At 36.3% G+C, this 21,284-nt stretch overlaps 1 protein-coding gene across 10 annotated transcripts in view; it reads left to right on the forward strand.

The window, feature by feature from the left end:
• SYT1 (synaptotagmin 1) overlaps window positions 1–21,284 on the forward strand; it is a 734,125-nt gene that overhangs the window by 107,352 nt on the left and 605,489 nt on the right. For 7 of the 10 annotated variants that reach the window (XM_056798523.1, XM_007503097.3, XM_056798520.1 and 4 more), the window contains one exon: window positions 4,429–4,490. The exons of the other annotated variants lie outside the window; for them this stretch is intronic. The gene's annotated coding sequence lies outside the window, so the exon portion shown is untranslated. The remainder of the gene's footprint in view (window positions 1–4,428; window positions 4,491–21,284) is intronic. 10 annotated transcript variants of the gene reach the window in all.

Below are 21,284 nucleotides of genomic sequence, written 5' to 3' on the forward strand. Positions count from 1 at the left end.
TTCTGTTATCCTTAATCCACCAGAGAAGGAAATGACAAACCACTCCATGATCTTTGCCAGGAAAACCCTTACAGGGTCAATGTACTCACAGCCTCTAGCCAATATCAGGCCCTTATGAGTTTTCTCTTGGGTGATGGTGAAAATCAAATAATTGGTCATTCTGCTTCCAGTCTTTTCCCTGTTCAATTCATCTTCCCCTCCATACCCTCATTTTTTTTTGTTTTTTTTTTTACTATGCTTGGCTCTACAAGAGTTGTAACCCAGCCCTACCAAATAAGTAAGTGATATTTGCTTGTTTGTTTGAATGCCATCTATTTTTTTCTTTACCCTACTTTGAGAAGCTTACACAAAAATAACAATCAATGAGATTCTCTTGTATAATTCATTAATTCCTGATGCTTCAAGGAGAAGCAATGAGGAGATGTTGGATATGAGGAGATTCAGATAATTCAGACTCACAAAATCTTTGTTGTCTTTCAAACTCTCTCTCTCTCTCCCCCTCTCTTTCTCTGCCTTTTTCTTTCTCTCATATATGTATATTAACACATGCATACACAGACATATACATACAGAACATACCAGCCACTTCTTAAATCTCATCCACAGGTAATGAAGCAATAAACCAAAGCAGGTGTGAACAATCAGATTTTTAGACTAGCAATTATCTTAGTTTAAACAGAATGTATACACGAACTTTAAAGGATAGGAAGGCTGTGAAACTGACATCTGACTTCTGAGAGAGAAAGAAGTCAAAACAGGCACTTCACTGCCAGTGTGATGGAGATTCAAGAAGAGAAATTCAGCCTAATCAGTCCTGACTCTCAACCTGATCTCGGGCATGGCTCTTCTAAAGCTGGAGGTCAGAGATAGCTCTCTAGGTTCTGGGTCATCATTAAACCCTAGTCATTGTCCAGTCTCTCTACCCACTATTACTAGAAATGACACAATGGAAATCAACCCACCAATCAATAAGCATTTATTAAGTACCAGTGCTAGGCACTGTCCTAAGTACTAGGAATAAAGAAAAGGAAAAAGACAATGCTTGCCCTCAAGAAGCTTGCAATCTAATTTATATCCAAGATAAATAGGACAAAATAAACAGAAGGAAAGTAATGGAATTAAGAGGGTTTGGGAAAGGCTTCCTTTAGAAGGAAGGATTTTTAATTGAGGTTTAAAGGAAGACAAGGATATCAAGAGTCAGAATAAAGGAGGGAGAGCAGAGATGTCTTGTTTGGGAAACAACTAGAACAGTTTCAAGGAATACATTGTATGAAGACTAGAAAGGGAGGAGGGGGGTAGGTTCTGAAGGACTTTGAATGTTAAGAGAGCATTTTGAGTTTGCTCCTAGAGACAACTGAGAGCCATTGGAGTTAATTGGATAGGGGAATGATTTGGTTGAACTGATGTTTTAGAGAAATCACTTTAACAGTTGGATGGAGCCTGAATTGAAGTGGGAGATACTTGAAGTAGGTAGACTCACAAGCAAAATATTTCAATAATCTAGGAGTTACAAGGTGAGGTCCTGCAGTGGTATGGTAGGAAAAGAGCCCTGGGTCTGGGATCAGGATGATCTGAGTTCTAATCCAGCCTTGGATACTTACTAATGGTAACCCCAAGCAAGTCAAATAACCTAAGTCTGACTTTTTTTCTTAGTTGTAAAAGGTAGATATTAATAGTACCTACCTAACAAGGTTGTTGTGAGGATTAAGTGAAATATCTACAAAGTACTTATCACAGTGTGAGGTACATAGTAGGTGCTTAATAAAGCTAGATCCTTTCCCTGACTTGAGAGACACTCAGTCAAAAACCTCTCAGTTCAAAAATTGTTCTGTTCTCTCATTCACTGAATTTAACCTCCATTTCAAATGTCTCTTTGAGACAATATAGTCTAGTGAATTGGGATATGAAATTAGAATCAGCAAGACTAGGGATCTACTTCAGATACTTATTAGCTATTATTTTTGTTTATTTGTTTAAATCCTTACCTTCTGTCTTAGAATGAAGACTGTATAATGGTTCTAAGGCAGAAGAGTAGTGAGGGCTAGGGAATGTGACTTAAGTTACTTGCCCAGGATCACATAGCTGTGACCTGTTTGAGGTCAAATTTGAACCCAGGACTCCCATTTTCAGTCCTGTCTCTCTATCCACTAAGCCATTTAGCTGCACTCTTAGCCATGTTATTGTTGGCAAATTATTTAGCCTCTCTCAGCCTGAGTTTCCTCATCTGTAAATAAGAGACTTTAGACTCCATAACCCCTAAAGTCCATTGCAGTTCTAAATACAAGTCCACTTCAGGTCACAATTTCTTACCAACCAAAGAATTCCATTCTAATCAGTAGCAATCTATTAGCCTCAGTCATCTCTTTTATCTTTTAAGGCTATTCAGTCTGATCCCAAGCTATCTTTGCAGACCAGTGAAGGATATTCACCTTCCCATACTCTACAATGCAATTAAAATGATCTTCTATTTTTTTTAAATGTCACAATATCTCCCACCTCCATTCCTTTGTGGGTCCATCCCATGTACCTTGAAAGCACTCCCCCCTCAGCTTCACCTCATATTATCCCTACCTTCAGCAAAAAACAGCCTACATGCCAGAAACAGCCTTTCTTGAGCCTCCAACTGTGAGTGCCCTTCCTCCCAAACTAACTTGTATTTCATTCATTTCTATAGCTTTGTACTTATCTCACATATTTTTTATTCCACAAGCCTTTATATGTATTATCCATTGCTCATGAATATATTTGCTGTTTTTGCCAGTATAATGTAACCGTCTTTCAAGTAGGGAGTGTTTGTGTAATTATTTTATCCCAGCACCTAGCACAGTGCCTGACATGTAGGCATTCTAAAAATATGTAGAAATTGACAATTCAATGCTTTTTGATTGATTTGCAAAGTGTCAATTTCTACATATTTCTAGAAACACTGGGGCTCATTCACTCTCCTTTCATGCTGATGCTGATATCCTTTGCTGATCTAAATAGTATAATATTAGTTAGGCAGGAGACATTATAGAATGGTCAGAAGAAAGATAGTCTTGGAGTCAGCATGACCTGAATTCAAGTTCAACTTTCATAGATATGTAGAGTGTTAAAGTGAGATTTTGGAAGGAAAGATCTCAATCTCTGTGTGACCAAAACCTCTCCTTTCTTCTCAAATCTGTTTGATTTGAGTAGATCTGAAACCTGGCCTTTGCTCACCAACTGAAAGAATGGTATATAAAGGTTGACTAGGCAGTCAACAACAGTTATATACCATTCTTTCAAGAGATATGGCCAATGGCTAAATCACTTTCTGTAATAGTAGAATATTGTAGATAAAGGATTGTCTTGGAACCAGGAAGACCTGAGTTAAAGTGCTGTCTCTGATATAGATTGGGTTTGTTATCATGTGAAAGTCTTAACTTAACCTTTCAGTGCCCCCAAACAATTTTCTAACATTCAAAGTTTTAGATGAGTTGCCAGTCTTACATCAGCAATTTTCACATTAGAAGTGTATATGTTGATAAAGTCACATGTTGAAAAACTAGTGGGTAGAAACTCAGTAAGAATTTCAATGGAGTAGCCTATAATAAGGGAAGTATATTTTAAATTGATTGTCCTCTTCAGAAAAGTGTTATCCCACTTAGATGCTCTTGGGAGCCCTTCCAGCTCAGAGTCCTAAGCACAATGAAAGGTGGATGCCATTTTAGTAGCATTGTTGAATACAATGATGGTAACAACCTCCATTTACTGCCTATGCAGAGAAAGAGAATGTGGATACTGGATGAAAAAGTGCAGATTAAAAGGAAAAAACATACAGAAAAGATGTTTACATAAAACTAACCAAGTTCATCTCCCAAATAGACTGAGAAGATAAAGCATGCGCATAAATTTTCCTGTGAGAAGAGATTATGTTGTGTACAATTTTTTTTTTGTTTTTCTGTTTGGGGAACTTATAATTATTTACATTCTGTAAAATTTTGTACTGACCCCCACTTAAAGAATATTCTTCCTAAGAAAAATATTGATAGTTTAACTGGAAGCATTTCAGTCCTCCAAAAATATCCAGTTCCATGATTTCCCCTCTTGAGAATGTAGCTTTGGTGGTTTTCTCTGATTTCCCCATGCCTTGTGGAATAAGAAGCTCTGACTGTTGCCCCTAAGATCATTATTGGGAACTGGTAGTGTGGTGCTGGTCATGCGAGGAAAGGTGAAGCTGATACAGCTTCCAGTAGATATAAAGCGATAGACCAGGGAATTTCTTTAAACCACATCTGAGCCAGAGAGAGCCAAGGCTAAAGACAGATTTATTTTTACATCCCTCTTTATTCCTTTCTTCTTATTTCTATTCATTCTTCCTATCCTGGCTCATCTCTTTGGTGGCCTCTTACCTTTTTCACCCTTTTCACTCATATTCTCTTTCTCTCTTTTTTTTTTCTTTTTAAGCTTTCCTTCACTTGGAAAACAGGACACGGACAGAACATCTAACTTCAAACAGCCATCAGGGAGTAAGTACTAATCACACCCGTCCTCACTAAGCCATGTCTGAAGACTCATTCCTTCTTCTGGGCTTAATAGGATAAAGCTAGTAGTGAAAAAGAAATTGAGAAATGTGCTTCTCCTGATAAGGGAAACCCACCATAAAGTGTGAATTAGCTGCTGTGCACCAGATTAGCTTCTGGAGTGTTTCATTACTATTATAGTGCCTCTTTTACACTTTTGCTCTCTGAGACATATCACCTGAGATAATGACCCTACATCTATTTGAACAGGTGCAAGAAAGAAACTAGCTTTTAGAAATCCATTCACGCACACATACAACCATCTAAATTATAGAATAGAATATTTCATCTCTAAAGTAAATGTTATGAAGTTCCCTGCTTGACTCATCATTCATGATTTACTCATATCACAAATTAAAAAGTAATTTTGAAATAAGATGACAGATTGGACCAGAGGCATAAATCTAGGCTATCTATCCAGGAAGTGTAACTGTGCATAATAACGTTATGGGAACAGCTGCTGTCTTTGTGTAGCTCACTACACAGGCTGCTTTTGTAGACCCTAACGAGGACAAAACCAATTAGCAGATTAGAAATTGCCAGAAATCAGAGATAGTCAGCTAGAGTAACAGTAAAAATGAATGGTGGGTTTTTGCTTAGATGGGTAGCCGATGCCAATCTAAGGACTGCAGAGAAGGAATGTCTCATGCCTCACCATGTTCCACAAACAGCTGGCTCTTACCCATGACATGCTTAATGTGGTAGCCAAATTAAATAGATATAGGGTACATTACACATCTGAAAAGACTCTTAAGATGTATAGCATTGGCTCTTATCACTGATCAAAGACAGTAATCAGGGGTTTGGGAAAATAAGTCTGGCTACCCCTTGGAACATTTTAATAGTTTCAAGTAACATGTAATGGTGTATTTCAAAGAGGATTTCATTTAGATGTAAATGGGAACTACGTATTATCAAAAGAAGTGGGCAATTTTCAGATTCCTTTATTTCTAGAGATTGGGGATCAAAGTTACTTTTTCTGGAACTTGGAAAATAAATATCCTCAATTTCCCCTCTCCTATTTGGAGCTCTTTGTTTGGCTTTGTTTTTTTTTTTTCATTTTGGAAACAAAAGCTATCTATTACCTGGTTTCCAGTGTAGATTTCCCACCGAATATTGGGGTAACTGAATTAAAGGGACAATGGCTAGAGAACTCAAGTTCATACAGGGTTATTGTTTAAAGACCTGACCTTTTGACAGTTTCAGTCTTAGTATGTAATTAACTATAATGGCAATAAAAATTCATTATTAATATTACTTGTGATCATTATAAAATAATACTAAAGCTATAAGAATCTATAGACATTACATTTAGATTCCTATCAATAAGAAGGGCTTACTATTCAAGGTGGAATGTTTTTATGATTTTTAATCTTAAATGTTTTAAAAGGAGAACTGACATCCTCATCCTCATACACTTACTTATCCAATTTTTTAAAGAATTTTACTTAGCAGAAAATTCTATTTGAAATATGATTCATCTTCCCTCAGGTTCCTCTCAGTGGAAATTCAGGCCATTAAACCTTATATAAGGATTCTTAGGGTCTGCAGATTGACATGGGAAACAACATATTAGTAGGTTCTATTGTATTTTCACTTATTTTATTAAATATTTCCTTAATACATTTTAATCTGGTTCAGACCATTTGATAAATTTGATCTAGTCCAGCTTCCTAAATGATTTGCCAAGAGTTACACAGCTAGGAAGTGTCTGATATCAGATATGAACCCAGGACTTTCCACCACTGGACATAGCTCTCAATCTACTGAACCATCCAGCTGCCCTTCTTTGTCATTTTATTTTATTTTATTTTCCATTTTTATTTTTAAATTTATTATATTTTATTATTATTAATAATAATAACAGAACAGTTGCTGTTATGTATTGCCAAAAGGGATTTCTTTACATAAATTAGAAGTTCTTTATACCAAAGAAATCACATATCCTGACTCTGAGTATATATGTATGTCTGCATGGACTTATAATCACACACATACACACACAATTTTGCATATCCTGGAAATCAAATAAAACCTAAATAATAGTAGTCTCATTCTTTCCTCCCAGTAAAGTTATGAGTCTGATCTCTGAATCTCCAGTCCCAAATTACATGCCTTCTTTATACATACATGCTTATATATATACATCTATATAGCCATATGACCATTCACATGTTAATAAAATATATCATTCTAAAATAATTTAGACAAATGTACTTATGGATTTGTGGGTATTATGGGAATGGTTTTGAAGTCATTAAAGAGATTAATTCCATTTCACGGTGCCCTACAGATGGAGTCTGACTAAAAGATGGCAATATTTTTGACAAATGATACAACAAACAGGACTATTACCTTTTGAAAAGTAGAAAAAAGGTACAAATTCAGCCTCAGGTTTTCAACATTATTGACCATCATAGCATGCTGTGTTTAGATGGACCCTAGATTTACAGCTTGAAGGGACTCTAGTCCAACCATCTTATTTCATAGAGGAAGAAACTATGGCCCCAGGAGATTTAATGAATCATCCAGGTAATACAGGTAATAAATGTCAGAGTGCAGACTAACACAAATCCTGGCTCCAGATTCATTCCACTTTGCTTGGAATTCTGTGTGATTCAGCCGTGGTTTCTTGTTTGAGGTAGAAGATGTATCTATTGATAGAAGCTAAATTAAAACAGCTTGTATTTCTATGTAATGACAGAGAGAAATGTAGTTATATAATTTGTGATGATTATGGAGCAGATTGGCAAATCATGAAGAATTTCATCTTTTTTTACTAAATATTTACATAAAGATATTGTGTATGCATATACATATAATGTAGCCATACATTTTTATATGGATGATATAAAATACATATATATATATATATATGTATAATCTTTACTTTAGAATTTGATGACTTTTCCTCAATTCCAGTAGAAAACCTGTAATTATGTATTTATTTACAAATTATTACAGAAATTTTTTAAGTTAATAGTGTGTTTTATCTTTCCTTTATCATGATAGTAAGACTGTTAGATTAATATTTTATACATATATATAAACACTGATTAAAATTGATTAAATATAGGAATTATTTGGTAAGATTAATATTTAATTGAATAATTATTCTAATAGAATAAGAATATTTAATAAGATTAAAAATAAGAATTAAGGTTGGTTACCCAAAGAACACAATAAAGAAATATGATGACAGTCATGAGGCTGTGTATGTATTTTTACAAGATAAAGAAATATTATGTTAGGAAAGTAGCATAAAAGATGCAATGAGATCTGTGACCAAAAGGGTAAGGCAAAAATGAGGAATCAGTGGTGAAAGAACAGCTCCCATTTTTCACTGGTATCAGTGTCATGTCAGAGGACATAGCCGAATGTCCCCAATGTTTTGCCTGAACCTCCCACAAAAAGTTTTTAAGGAATCATGGGCCAAAGTCACTATATGCCCAAAGTCATGATTTGCGTTGTGATCTAAATTATTGGAATAGATATTCATATCAATGAGATCACAGATTCTTTGAAGGTGTGTAGTGTTTATTTGAGCATAGAACATTTTTGATGGATAATTCCTTCTGATTAACTTCAAGATGTTACTTAGCTGGAATTTGTAATCAATTAGGAAAATTTCTATCTTATTTTGATTTCTCATCAGATGGTCTAAGCCTAAAACAGTAGCACTACTACTTAGAACAATTATAGCAAAGGGTTTAAAGCCAGCAATTACATGTATAGTCTACTTTAGGGTGGACATTTCTTTCTGCTTGATATAGGAACATTTTCTTTATTCATTCTCATCACACTCCCCAGGAAATGAAAGGGAAATTTTCTGATATTTTCATATTAATTACCACAATTGATACATTTTTCTCACTGATTAAATGATAAATTCTGAGCTGAGCTCCCATACCAATTTATTATCATTAATAAAATGGAGAAAACATTTTCCCATAAGTTTTTGTTTATTATTCTCTCACTCTATCTGTGTATATATAAATACATCTTTTCTATGTAGATATAGACATATCAATCACCAAAATCCATAAGCATAAAAATAAAAGTTATTGACTATACCATTTAAATATATAAAAAACAAAAGAAATATATAGATAATTATTTACAATATGTCTATCTCCTGTGAGAAATATCACAGCCAAAACCCCATTTGCTATCATTACAACTACTGACTTTTCATTTCTGGAAATACCCTCCCACCATTCAGGTTTTTCAGTGTATCAATTAAAAATTATTCCATTTATGTTTCCTGAAAAGATAAAAATTTAAATCCTCTTCACAACAAGCAATTTCTCTTGGTCCTCCAGAAACCTCTATTCTCCCTTCAGTCATGACAATTTACCTTCCTTCAAAATCCACAGTTATATGCTCAACCCCATCAGACTCCTAAAAAAAGATGATTTAAACTGTCACTATTTCTTTTTTAAAATATACTAACAATATAATCGCTGGGAGAAGTTATTGAAGCTCATGTTACAAAACTCTTTGAGAGATCCTCTTTTTATAAGACAAAAGTTTTAGTCATAAGAATGACAATTCATTTGACAGAAGTAACCATCAATTCAATAGACTGGTTTCAATCATAAAAGTTATTATTTATTTAACTTTGCAGATTTCCTCTACTTTTAAGAAAGTCAATCCAACTTGCCTAAACTCCTTTTTGAGATTTCCATTCAAATGCTTAGCATTTTATAACTGACAGGTAACTGTCAAGCTTCTTTATCCTGAAGCTATTTCTTCTTTCCTTTTTCTCCTTTTCGAATGGTTTTCTTCATGGGGATGAATTCTGGAGGTTAAGCAGTTAGGTACTTATGCAAATATCAGCAAGAACAGCCTTCTTTCCTCCCACAACAGGATTAGTTGGACTTATGTGAACCTCTCCTGAAAGCATCATTCCTTGGTGCTAATCCATTTGCATAAGTACTAGGCTTCCTTAATGCTGTGGGCTTTGGCCCTCTGTAAATGAAATACCTACATTGAAAGATATTAAAGGGAAAATTTTTTTTCTTCAATAAGAAAGCGGGGAAGGAAGGGAAGCAGAGACAGAGTGAGAGAGCAGTTCCTACAAATATCTATACCTTCTCTAAGCTGGGGTATTCTTACATTAAGGATTTTGGTAACTAATTACTCTACCCCCCACCAACACTGTAGGAGAGAATGACATGATGGAAGGGGGATGGGTAATTCTAAGAGCTATGAAAAAGAATAAAATCCTTGCAATCCTGCCTGTAGATAAGAGCCAAGGAAAACAGTTTTCTTTCCTGATGTTCAAAGTTCTGAGAAACATGTGAAAACTCAATGCTATATTCTTTGTTACCAGTTTATTTATATAGTCTATAAAAAACCCACTTTGAAAAAGATTTGAAAATGTTTGACTCCTGTCTTGTGGATGGACTCCAGGAAGAACCAAATAAACGTCTTTAGTTGAAAGACAGTAAAAGACTAGGGTTTGGTGAAAGGAGCAAGGCATCTCATATTTTTTATTTCTACCAATATTTTTCAGCCATCCATAACTCCCAACTTCCTTTTCCTGTTGCCATATTGTCTATGTTGCTAAACTGATTACAGAATAATTTACAGATAAGTTGATTTTTATACTCAACTGAAAACATAGATGAATTTTTCTATTTAGAGCTTCTACTCCCAAGGGTCATTTTCTTTCTTTTTTTTAAATTTTATTTTATTTGGTCAATTTCAAACATTATTCCTTGTTTACAAAAATCATTTTCTATTCCTCCCTCCCCTTCCCTTACCCCTCCCATAGCCAATGCACCATTCCACTGGGTATTACATGTGTCCTTGATCAGAATCCATTTCCTTGTTATTGATGTTTGCACTAGGATGTTCATTCAGAGTCTACATCCCCAATTATATCCCCCTCGACCCATTTAATCAAGCAGTTGTTTTTCTTCCATCTTTCTACTCCCACAGTTTTTCCTCTGAATGTGGATAGTAGTGTTCTTTCTCATAGATCTCTCCGGGATGTTCAGGAACACTGCATTGACACTAATGGAGAAGTCCAAGGGTCATTTTCATTGATGAAATCACATCTCTCAGATAGATAGATAGATAGATTTGTGTGTGTGTGAGGGGGAGAGAGAGAGAGAGAGAGAGAGAGAGAGAGAGAGAGAGAGAGAGAGAGAGAGAGAGAGAGAGAGAGAGAGAGAGAATATGAATGAATATATGAACATGCAGGAAAATATCACTCCATTTGTGATATTTGTCTTTTTTTAGTCTCTAAGACCTACTAAAAAGAGGCTATCATAAGCAGTATCTCTCCTCTATTTTAGGTAGTTAGGCAAAGTCCATTACCTAGAGAGGTGACATCAATTGCAGCATTAAGCTTTCCTTCCTTCACAGAACAGAAAAACATTGATCTCAATTCGTTCATGTTCCAGTAGCCATTATACCATATACCCAGTTAGTGCTGCTTCTCAATTATTTCATTCCTCTCGACACAGTGATCCATAATGGAAGTATATGTCTGTATTTTAACTAAAATAACTTTATTTAGGGATCTTCTCAAAAAGTCAGATTTATCATCAGGGAGAATTAACAAAGCTTGATATTTATTATAGGCAAATTTAAAGAATTCTGTCTCTTGCTGAAAATATAGGAATAATCATTCTGTATTTATTAAAATGTAAAGGATTCCTGTTCTTTAGTCAAAGGTCATCATAGAAAATGAGCTTGTAATTCTGTTGTTATTGAAAACACTAGAAACAGTATGACAGTGGATATAAGGTTGACTTAGGAGGCACAAATTTCAAGGTTCAAATCCGGACTTTGCTATACACTGGTAATACTGTGCAACCCTGGACAAATTACTCAAAACCCCTAGAAACTCTCTAAGACAATACATTATGTACTAGTTGCCAACCAACATTAAAACAAAGAGTTTCTATATTCCGATTTCCCCATACAGATTGTATCAAAAGTCCATGCTCCCTAAACACTCACCCCTAAGCTACTGTAATATCGGAATATATTATAATATTTTGTCTATTGATAACATAACTAATAAGCATGTCCATTATAATGGACCATTTAGCTGTCTTTGTGTTATGTGTTAAAAAAGCTCCACTTTAAAAGATGAGATTTAACAGACAATGAAGCAGGCATGCTTCCCTTGGTATACCCTGTGTGTTTCCTCTACTACCTTCTGTTTCTACTTAAGTTGCAGGTATACCAAGCTGGAGCCTGGGAATTAGTTACCAAAGAGCTATTTCATATGCTTCTATGACCTGTGGCCTAGCCAACCCCATGGTCATTTTTTACTTGGCAGAAAATAGCAAAGTGAAAACAACTTCGGTGCCTCTTTTAGGCAGAGCAGAAAGGAAATGGAGGATTTTTTAAATTTAATTTTTCACTGCTAAAAATCATCTTATAAAAGGGCCATTATTTACTTTAATGGACAGATTTTCCATCTTGGACTAGAACTGGATCCCTAGTGAATGAAGGCTGAAAAAAGCCAGGTCGAATGATTTGAGTTTAAATAATGGAGATTTTATACAGCCCATAAAATGAGGCCAAGCCAAAGGAAAAGAGTCTGCCAGAATTTGAAAGAAACCAAGTTCTAAAATTTAAATAAAAGATGCATTTATTGGCATTGTACTTGTTCAGGCTATAAATGCTCACTTCCATCACGCAAATCATCTGAAAGGTCAGGAATGATGAACAAAAATTTTCCTATTCAAGAAATTCCTTAGAATCTGTCATTTCCAAAATGCTACTAAATTATTCCTTAGAATCACATATGCTATTTTAGTTATGCTGGAGAAATCTCAAATTTCTCACTAACAATTTGTTGTTGTTTTTTTAATGAGAAAATGTATCCAGTTGAATCTCTTTGTTCCTAAATACCAAAGTTTATGGTCCTGTGTGTCTTTGGTCTAGTAATTCATTAGCTGGAATATCCCCTCTAATTCAATTAAACAAGGATTTATTAAATGCCTACTATATGTCAGACATTTTGCTATGTTCTGGGTATATGGCAACACAGGCAGCCTCACTCTCCATCAGCTTCCCTTCTATTGAGGGCAGCCTGATGACAAAGGGGTCAATGGCTTGCCTCCATTTAGTTCAAAGACCATGAAGTTCTGGCCCACAGCTCCTCTTAAAACCCGGAGGTGTCTTCCTTTTTTTTTATTTGAAAAATGTTATTTAATTAATTGATTTAGAATATTTGGCATGGTTATATATAATTCATGTTCTTTCCCTCCCCTCCTCCCATCCCCTCCTGTAGGCAATGAGCAGATTTAGTAGTAGATAAGCACATGTAAGATAATTTGAGGAGGGAGGAAACGATGACAAATAAAAAAATGTGGAAAAACTTCCCTCCCTCCCTTTCCAAAGGAGATATTATAGGACCTAAACTAAGAACTTTGAAGAAAATTAGAGATTTTAAGAAATAACCATGAGAAAGGAGTGCATTCCAGGCACATAAATATAACAGAATGAGAAGCGTGATGAGTACGAGGAAGAAGCCAAAATCCAATGGTCAGGAAGAGAAGGCACAGACAAGCTCTATGAACATTAAACCTCTAAAATAATGGTGGCTCCTAACAGTATTGCTTGCTACTGTGAGAACTGAGGCTGGAGTTCTAAACTGGAAGAGGGCTATCAGACTACCTAAGGAGGTGGGCAAGGCTAATTCTCAAGTGAAAGAATTCATCTGAAGCTAGGATATGGGTGATTCTACCCTTCTCTCACACTAGAAGGAATTCTGTTTGCTTTATGAGACCCAGTTGCCTCTAGAAGTCTTGGCTTTCCCAGGTAGACCAGGTTGCACCTAACTTTTATTAGAAATTAAGGACAGGAGACATGATCCCTGGGGAAGGTCTAGGTCAAGCTGGCTCTTTGTCTACTAGGAAAACAAGTGAGGGATCCCACTTGGATGGACCCCAGTCCAAGGTGGCTAACAAGTAGGTGCCTTAAGGCTGGGATATTTCTTATTAAACAATATAACAAAATATTAATGATTTCCTCAGGTATAAATACCAAACATAGGAGTGTTTAGTTTAACCTAGAAGCTAGTGAAACATTTTTGAGTAGGAAGTGGTATGGTCAGTCCTGTGCATTTGCAATTTAAATTCTGTAGCTATGTGAATTATGGATTAGGAAGGAAAAAACCTAGAAACTTATAAAAAGGATGTATGAAAAATAAATTTATCATTTAATTTAAAAAGACAAACATTTTGCACAAAATATTATTAAGGTAATTAGCTTGGTTTTTTTAAAGTTAAATTTTAGCAGTATAATAAGGAAACTTCTGGACATGTATTTTTTTCTACAGATTATCCTTTTGTTCTTTATTATTCCTGACTTATTAAATGTTATTATTTAATTGTCTTGCTTTATTTGCTTATAATCAATCTGTTATTTAGAAAATATATTATTTAATCTAGATATTAGCAATTTTTGTATAAGAAACAATTAAGCTGAGTCAAGTACTTTTCATTATATAAATACTGTGCTTTGGTAGAAAGTTAAAGCTAGAGAAGTATTTGCCTTTATAACCAAGACTTTTTTTCCCTAAGATACTCTTATGAATGATGTTTATGCTATAAGAAGATTTATACAATTCATTGTTTATCTTTCTATTTTTTGCTCCGTGTTTCATTGTTAGTGTAGCCAGGGGCAGGCTTTGTATTTCAACCTCTACCAAGGGGAAATAATTTGCATTCAGTTTATGCATGTGTATACAGGGTTATGTGAATTTAATCAACAAAATACCTGAAAAATGCATGACAGAGAGATTTGACTGACAGCAATTCTGGATTCTGATCTGGTCAAATAATTCATTTTCCTTTCCTCTTATCAGAGAAATATGAGCATCTTAAATTAGATTGAACATTTTAGCATTTTAAGTAGCATCCTTGCAAAAGGCTGCATCCTTTTGTATGCACTGTGCCAAAAACCAGATAAATTCTTGCAGTGTCAGTGAAGGGATTTAAAAAAAAATATGTACTGATACTTAGATGCCTGATCTCTATTTCTTCCAGGGTTAAAAACTACTCTGAAGTGAAGCCTTCTAGTCCCTTAAGAGAAGTGCTTCTGTTTAAGGAAAATGGTCAATTTGTCAAAAGTTCTAACATCTGAAATACTGTGATTTGAGGAAACTTACAAAATGAATATTCACAGATGATGATTATGAAATACTACTTTTGCATCTTTAGCGGAAATTGCTGATGCAGAAATCGAGCTGTCCTCTTGGTCCTATGCCTGAAAAAGTTGCTACTGCATTGTGTTTGTTTTTTAACAGCAAGAATATTATAGCAAGTAGAATGAATAGAAAAATGAATGAGTCAGGGTCCTTACCCCTAGGAAATTTATATTCTAGTCGACCTGCATTCTTGAAGCATTCCCTAAGGACAAAGTGCTATTCTAGCTGCTGAATTGGTAAAGAGAAGAGTAAGACATGACCCTTGCCCTCATGGAGCTTACAGTGAAGTTGAGAAGATAAGACATTTGAGCCCAATAGATGTATGTGATATGTTTACTGCATACAATTCACTGAACTAAGTGCTGAGAATACAAAGATGAAGGAAAATCAGTACCTGCATTCAAGGAGCTTGATAGAAGCAGTAAGTAAATAGACAGGTACATGCAAGATCATTTCAGGAGAGGGGAACTGGAACAAAAGAATCTGGAAAGTCTCCTCCACTCCTTCCCATAGGAGATTGTTAGGTGCTGAGAACTTTAAAGGCAACTGGACATTCCAAGAGACAGCAGGGCAGAGGCGGTACATCTGAGGTATATAAATATGAGAAAAAGGAAAATGTGATCAGTATAAGGAGAAGACCAAAAGTGAGTACTTAGGGAAGGTACAACAAGTGTTAAGGAACTGAGAAGTGATGGCTCATGCCTATATTGCTTCCTACTATGATGACTGAGGCTGGTGGATTGCTTGAGTTCAGAAGGTCTAAACTGGAATAGGGCCATCAGGCTGCCAAAGGAGCAGGGACCCAGCTCATATTGGAGAAGAGAGGAAAGCTGAACATCTAGCTAGGATAATATAGGAAGATCCAATCTCAAAAATAAACAAGTAAATGGAGAGAGAGAGAGAGAGAGAGAGAGAGAGAGAGAGAGAGAGAGAGAGAGAGAGAGAGAGAGAGAGAGAGAGAGTTCAGCCTTCACTTCAGGTTCCGAGAGAGCGGTGTCCATATCCCAATTTCTACTTTCACAGACAAGACTGGCATCTGAAAACAAAGATCAATCTCTGCTTCTTTATAGTTCTCTCACTACCCCCTAAGAAGTTGGAGCTAATTTTCTAGTTCTCTTAACTCAAGCCTCCACTATTGTGCTTTCCCCATAATTATCAATTAAGAATCATTTAAGTTGCCCAGTTTTAAGTAGTTATTTTAAAGGGATACTAATTAAAATAGTATAAGAATAACTGGTATAAAACATTCCCTCAAAAGAATATGATTCAGGGTAACTAGGTGGCTCAGTGGATTGAAAGTGTCACACAGGAGGCCAGAGTTCAAAACTGGCCTCAGATACTTCTTAGCTATGTGATCCTGGGCAAGTCACTTAACCTCCATTGCCTAACCCTTACCATTCTTCTACTTTGGAACCAATACATTATATTGATTCTAAGATAGAAGGTAAGTGTTTTATTTTTAAGATTATGATCTATGCTGAGACTAGATACTATATCTCCCATTTTGCACCAAATGGCTTCTCTTTATAGAGTTTATAGGAATGAAGGAAGGCAGGAAAGTGGGGAAAAATATACATTGATTAAGCATATATTAGGTGCTATGTAGTGTCCCAAGCATGAGATTTATTACAAATATCTCATCTGATCTCCACAAACAATCTTGGGAAGAGAGTGCTAATATTTTCCCCATTTCATAGGTGACAGAACTGAAGCAAAGAGAAGTTCAGTGATTTACCCAAGACCACAAAGATAGTGTCTGATGCCATATTTGAACTTGGGTATCTCTGACTCCAGGCTCAGTGCTCTGTACCATTACTAAAATTCAATATCTGTTTCAAACTCTCAAGTGACACTAGTTGTATTGAATTTAAAAACTAATAGATGACTCCTAAGTTGTGCCATTTGAAGTTTAATAAATGCTTTTATTTATAACTTCAGCTGATATTCTGAAGCAGTGGAAGATTATAGAACCATAGCTGAATAATAGGGGAGGGGAGGAGAATATGTTCATAATCCCTGGAAAAAATATGCAAAGAATATAAAATGAAGTACGACTAACTAGCTAGATATTTGTGTCATATGAGGTGCTCAGCAATCAGGACAACAAGAATCCTTAAGTTGAGAGTTAAGACTCTCAAAACACAACATAATATGAGAAAACAATGAGAACTTAAAAACAAAATTCTATATGAAGGCTGAAGCAGTGAAGATTGTAAACTCATATTTACAGCATGTTTTAAGATTTATAAAGTCCTTTCCTTACAAATGAACCTCAGAAAGTCGGCATCATACAGTTGTAATGAAGATATGTGGACTTGACTCCCAAATTTGACACTATGTCCAAGGATCTTTCCACTATGGTGCCCTTATCTTTTTTAAGGATGACTAAGCAATGGAACATAATAGATTGGACTGATATAGTTTTTTTTCCGTTTTAAACATTATTTTATTTGGTAATTTCCAAACATTATTCATTGGAAAAAAAGATCATTTTCTTTTCCTCCCCCCCCCCCTTCCCACCACCTCTCCCATAGCCGATGCACGATTCCACTGAGTATCACATGTGTTCTTGGTTCGAACCCATTTCCATGTTGTTGGTATTTGCATTAGAGTGTTCATTTAGAGTCTCTCCTCAGTCATATCCCCTCCACCCCTGTAGTCAAGCAGCTGCTTTTCCTCGGTGTTTTTACTCCCCTAGTTTATCCTCTGCTTGTGGATAGTGTTTTTTAGATACCTGCAGATTGTTCAGGGACATTGCATTGACACTAATGGAGAAGTCCATTACCTTTGATTGTACCACAGTGTATCAGTCTCTGTGTACAATGTTTTCCTGGTTCTGCTCCTTTCGCTCTGCATCACTTCCTGGAGGTTGTTCCAGTCGCCATGGAATTCTTCCACTTTATTATTCCTTTGAGCACAATAGTATTCCATCACCAGCATAAACCACAATTTGTTCAGCCATTCCCCAATTGAGGGACACCCCCTCATTTTCCAATTTTTGGCCACCACAAAGAGCGCAGCTATGAATATTCTTGTACAAGTCTTTTTACTTATTGTCTCTTTAGGATACAAACCCAGCAGTGCTATGGCTGGATCAAAGGACAGACAGTCTTTTATCACCCTTTGGGCATAGTTCCAAATTGCCCTCCAGAATGGTTGGATCAGTTCACAACTCCACCAGCAATGCTGATATAGTTTTTAATAAGAAAACATCAAGATAAGAGAAGTTATACTGCTAAAAATCAATTTATTTTCTAGATTTTTAACACCTTGCCAAGTTTTCAGTTTGAGAACATTTTCCAAAATATAGTAGTTCAAAAGAGATATGAGCCATTAAAAGTTTAAATGAAACCTCATTAGATTGAGTTATAGCTAGGGAACATGGCAAAAAGGATGATGGAAGATAGCCTTAAATTGCCCAAGGAGATGTTTTAGACTATTAAGAAAAGAGGGATTTTTGATCTTTTTAGTATTTAACCTCTAGAAAATCAGCTTGGTGTCTAGAGGTTGGAGAACAAGATTTATCCCTTGAGGGCAGAGCTATATAGTAGGCACTTGGTAAATGCTGCTTGGGTTGGATTGGATTGGGTCACACAGGGGAGATTGTTGCTGGAGTGAGCAGATGATGGGTGACATGGACAGAAAAGCAAGACTTTATGTTGAATAGTATAAACTAGTCCAAGTCTGACTTATCCAAGATCATAATCATGGTGGCAGATAATATCCAATATGTTGCCTGCTCTTGTCATTTCCACCTTCATGACATATTTTTCTAATTCTCTCCATTCACACAGCTATTCCCCCACTGCACTTTCTCATCATCTCATGCTTAGACTTCCCAAAAAACCATTCTTCTTCTTGCCTAAAGTCTGCCCCTGTTTTAGTTCATCTTCCACTCAGCTGTGAAAGCAAAATTATTATTAAAGTACAGATTTCATGACTCTCCTAATCAGTAAACTTCTGTGGCTCTATATTACCTTCAGGATCAAAAAACATACTATTTCCCTGGCCTGAAAGCCTTCCTGTCCTTTCTGTTTTCCTATTCTGTACTCACCACCACATACTCTGCATAGCAACCTGCTTTTTAAATTAAAATAAATTAAAAGTTTAATTTGTAAACCCTTATTTCCCCTCCCTCCATTTAGAATAAACTAAGACAACCCATATAACATATATGTGTGTGTGTGTGTATAATACCAGTCATCTTGCTCTAACTCACTTATTACATGCTACCTCCTGACTATGCTTTTATGTTGATTGACCATCAAACAGGCTACATTCTGCCTCCTCATTTCTGTAGAATGACTTCCCTGGCTTCCTTCCAGATTCAGCTCAAATCTCATTTTCTGCAGGAGGCCTTTCTCAGCCCCACACTCACTGCACCCCCCTTGCTTTTTTCTCCCCAGTGTGCTGAATATATTTTGTATGTAATTTATTTTTGTTATTTGTTCCCCCATTGCAATATGAGCTCCTTGAGGGCAATGCCCCTCCTTCTTTTTGCCTTTTCTTGGCATCATCAGTGTTTAGAATAGTGCCTTGCAAATACGACCCACTTAATAAATGCCTGTTGACTGACTGACTGAGGTGAGGGATCTGTGAATAGTCAGGATTGCTCCCAGAAGTGTTTGCTGCACTGGCAGAGAAATTGGCCTTTTAGCTCAGCTGCCCTTTTAAAGGTCCTGCCTGTCAGAGTAGCTCTTCTTCCTTAGTCCCTACTTGAATCTTCCTCCATCCATGAACAGTCAGCAGAGCCTCTGCACTCCTATGGTCCTCCCTCCTGAATTCTTCCATTGCAGCTGGCACCAAGATCTCTGAAGCGGAGCTTTTGACAGGGCCCTGACACAGTGTCCACCAGTCCTGACCTTTCTTCAGCTTCCAGGAAAGCACTGAAGTACTGTTGTGCAATTGTTTTTTGCCTCTGTTTTTAAGAACTTTGCTAAGTTTTCTGCTTGAGAACATTGTCCTAAATCTAACTGTCACATAGACCAGGTCAGTAGTTTCTCTTGAAAATCACTTCTGCCTAGCTGTATGACCTGGGCATGTCACTTAACCCCAGTTGCCTGGACCTTGCCATTCTTCTCCCCTGGAACCAATGCTCAGTATCAATTCTAAGATCAAGAGGAGAAGAGAGGAGAGAAGAAGAGAGAGGAGAGGAGGAAAGAGGAGAAGAGAAGAGAGGACAGGACAGGAAAAGAGGAGAAGAAGAGAGAAGAGGAGAGGAGAAAAAAGGAGAGGAGAGGGGAGGGAAGGAAGGCGGAAGAGTTTTGTTGGGTTTCTATAGATCTAATTTTCAGAATTGTGTATCTCATTTGTCCACAGCTATGACAGGAGTATTTTCTACTTCTAAGGGGAACAATTATATGTAGCTGCTCCAAATAATAGCAGACTTTTATATAGAACTTTAAAGTTTGTAACAAAACAAAACACTTTTATATACATTAGTCACTTTGATCCTTGAAGCAATCTTGTGGAGTAGATGGTGCAGGTTAATAGTATCTCATTTTCTGGTTAATACAATTGTAGCTCAGGGGAATTACATAACTTGCCCACCATAAGACTCAAAGAAAAGAAGCTAGCTATGTGATTAATGTGGTTTCGGGTTTTTTTTGGCTTAGCTGCTTTAGGGGAAAATATGGAAGAGAAGAGATCATAAGTTAATGAAAAGTGCTTTTGTAGCAGTTTCAAACATGGAATATTCCCATCCCAACTCCCACCCTCAATGATGGGTTGCTACACCCCACTCCCCATCTCTGCCCCCAGAGCAAGACTCATCTCCCTCCCCAGGGCATGACAATGGAGTGACTTCCTCTAATGATATTGGCTTAAACTTCCCCTGCTCTGTGTTAGCTGCTTCTAGATAGCATCTCTATTTCATTTTATCAATTAATATCAAGTAAGTTTCACAAACAGAATGTTTACTCCAATGATAGAGCAAGAATAGAAATATTGACTAATTTAGAAATAGTGATGTTCCCCCAACACACTCTTCCCTCTACTTCTGGGGTAAGTGGACTCAGATTTAATACAGTTTTTACAAAGCATTTGCTTCAACATGTTCATTTTAAATTGTAGTTTGGCCAGTTAGTAGATACGTGGGCATATCTGGAACTACTGGACTGGGTCACAGAGATCACTTGGAACTAACTGGAATTTACTGGCCAGGGCTCCCTTCTTACTCCCCTTACATTTTAATTCACCGTAATAGGGAAACAGCAAAACTTTGAACAGAGAAGGGAAAGCTGGGCTAGGGAGGAACCCAACCAAAAGCAGTCATGAAGCACCAAAATGATGAACATTCTGGGAAGTGATTTTTGACTCTCATGTTAACAGATTCTGGATGACATACAAAAGAAATATCATAGTCATTATTTTTGTATTGTAGTTAGAAGACCAGAGTTCAAGTGCTGGTACCACTATTAGTTTCAAGACCTTGAATTAATTCACTTAACTCCCTTGAGTCTCACTTTTCTCCATACTATATATAGCATGCTAAATTTACAATCAAGAAGATACAAGTTCATTGGAGGGATCTACGAGAAAAACCACTATCCACATTCAGA

This window comes from Monodelphis domestica, chromosome 5, assembly GCF_027887165.1.
Source record: "Monodelphis domestica isolate mMonDom1 chromosome 5, mMonDom1.pri, whole genome shotgun sequence".
NCBI lineage: Eukaryota > Metazoa > Chordata > Mammalia > Didelphimorphia > Didelphidae > Monodelphis > Monodelphis domestica.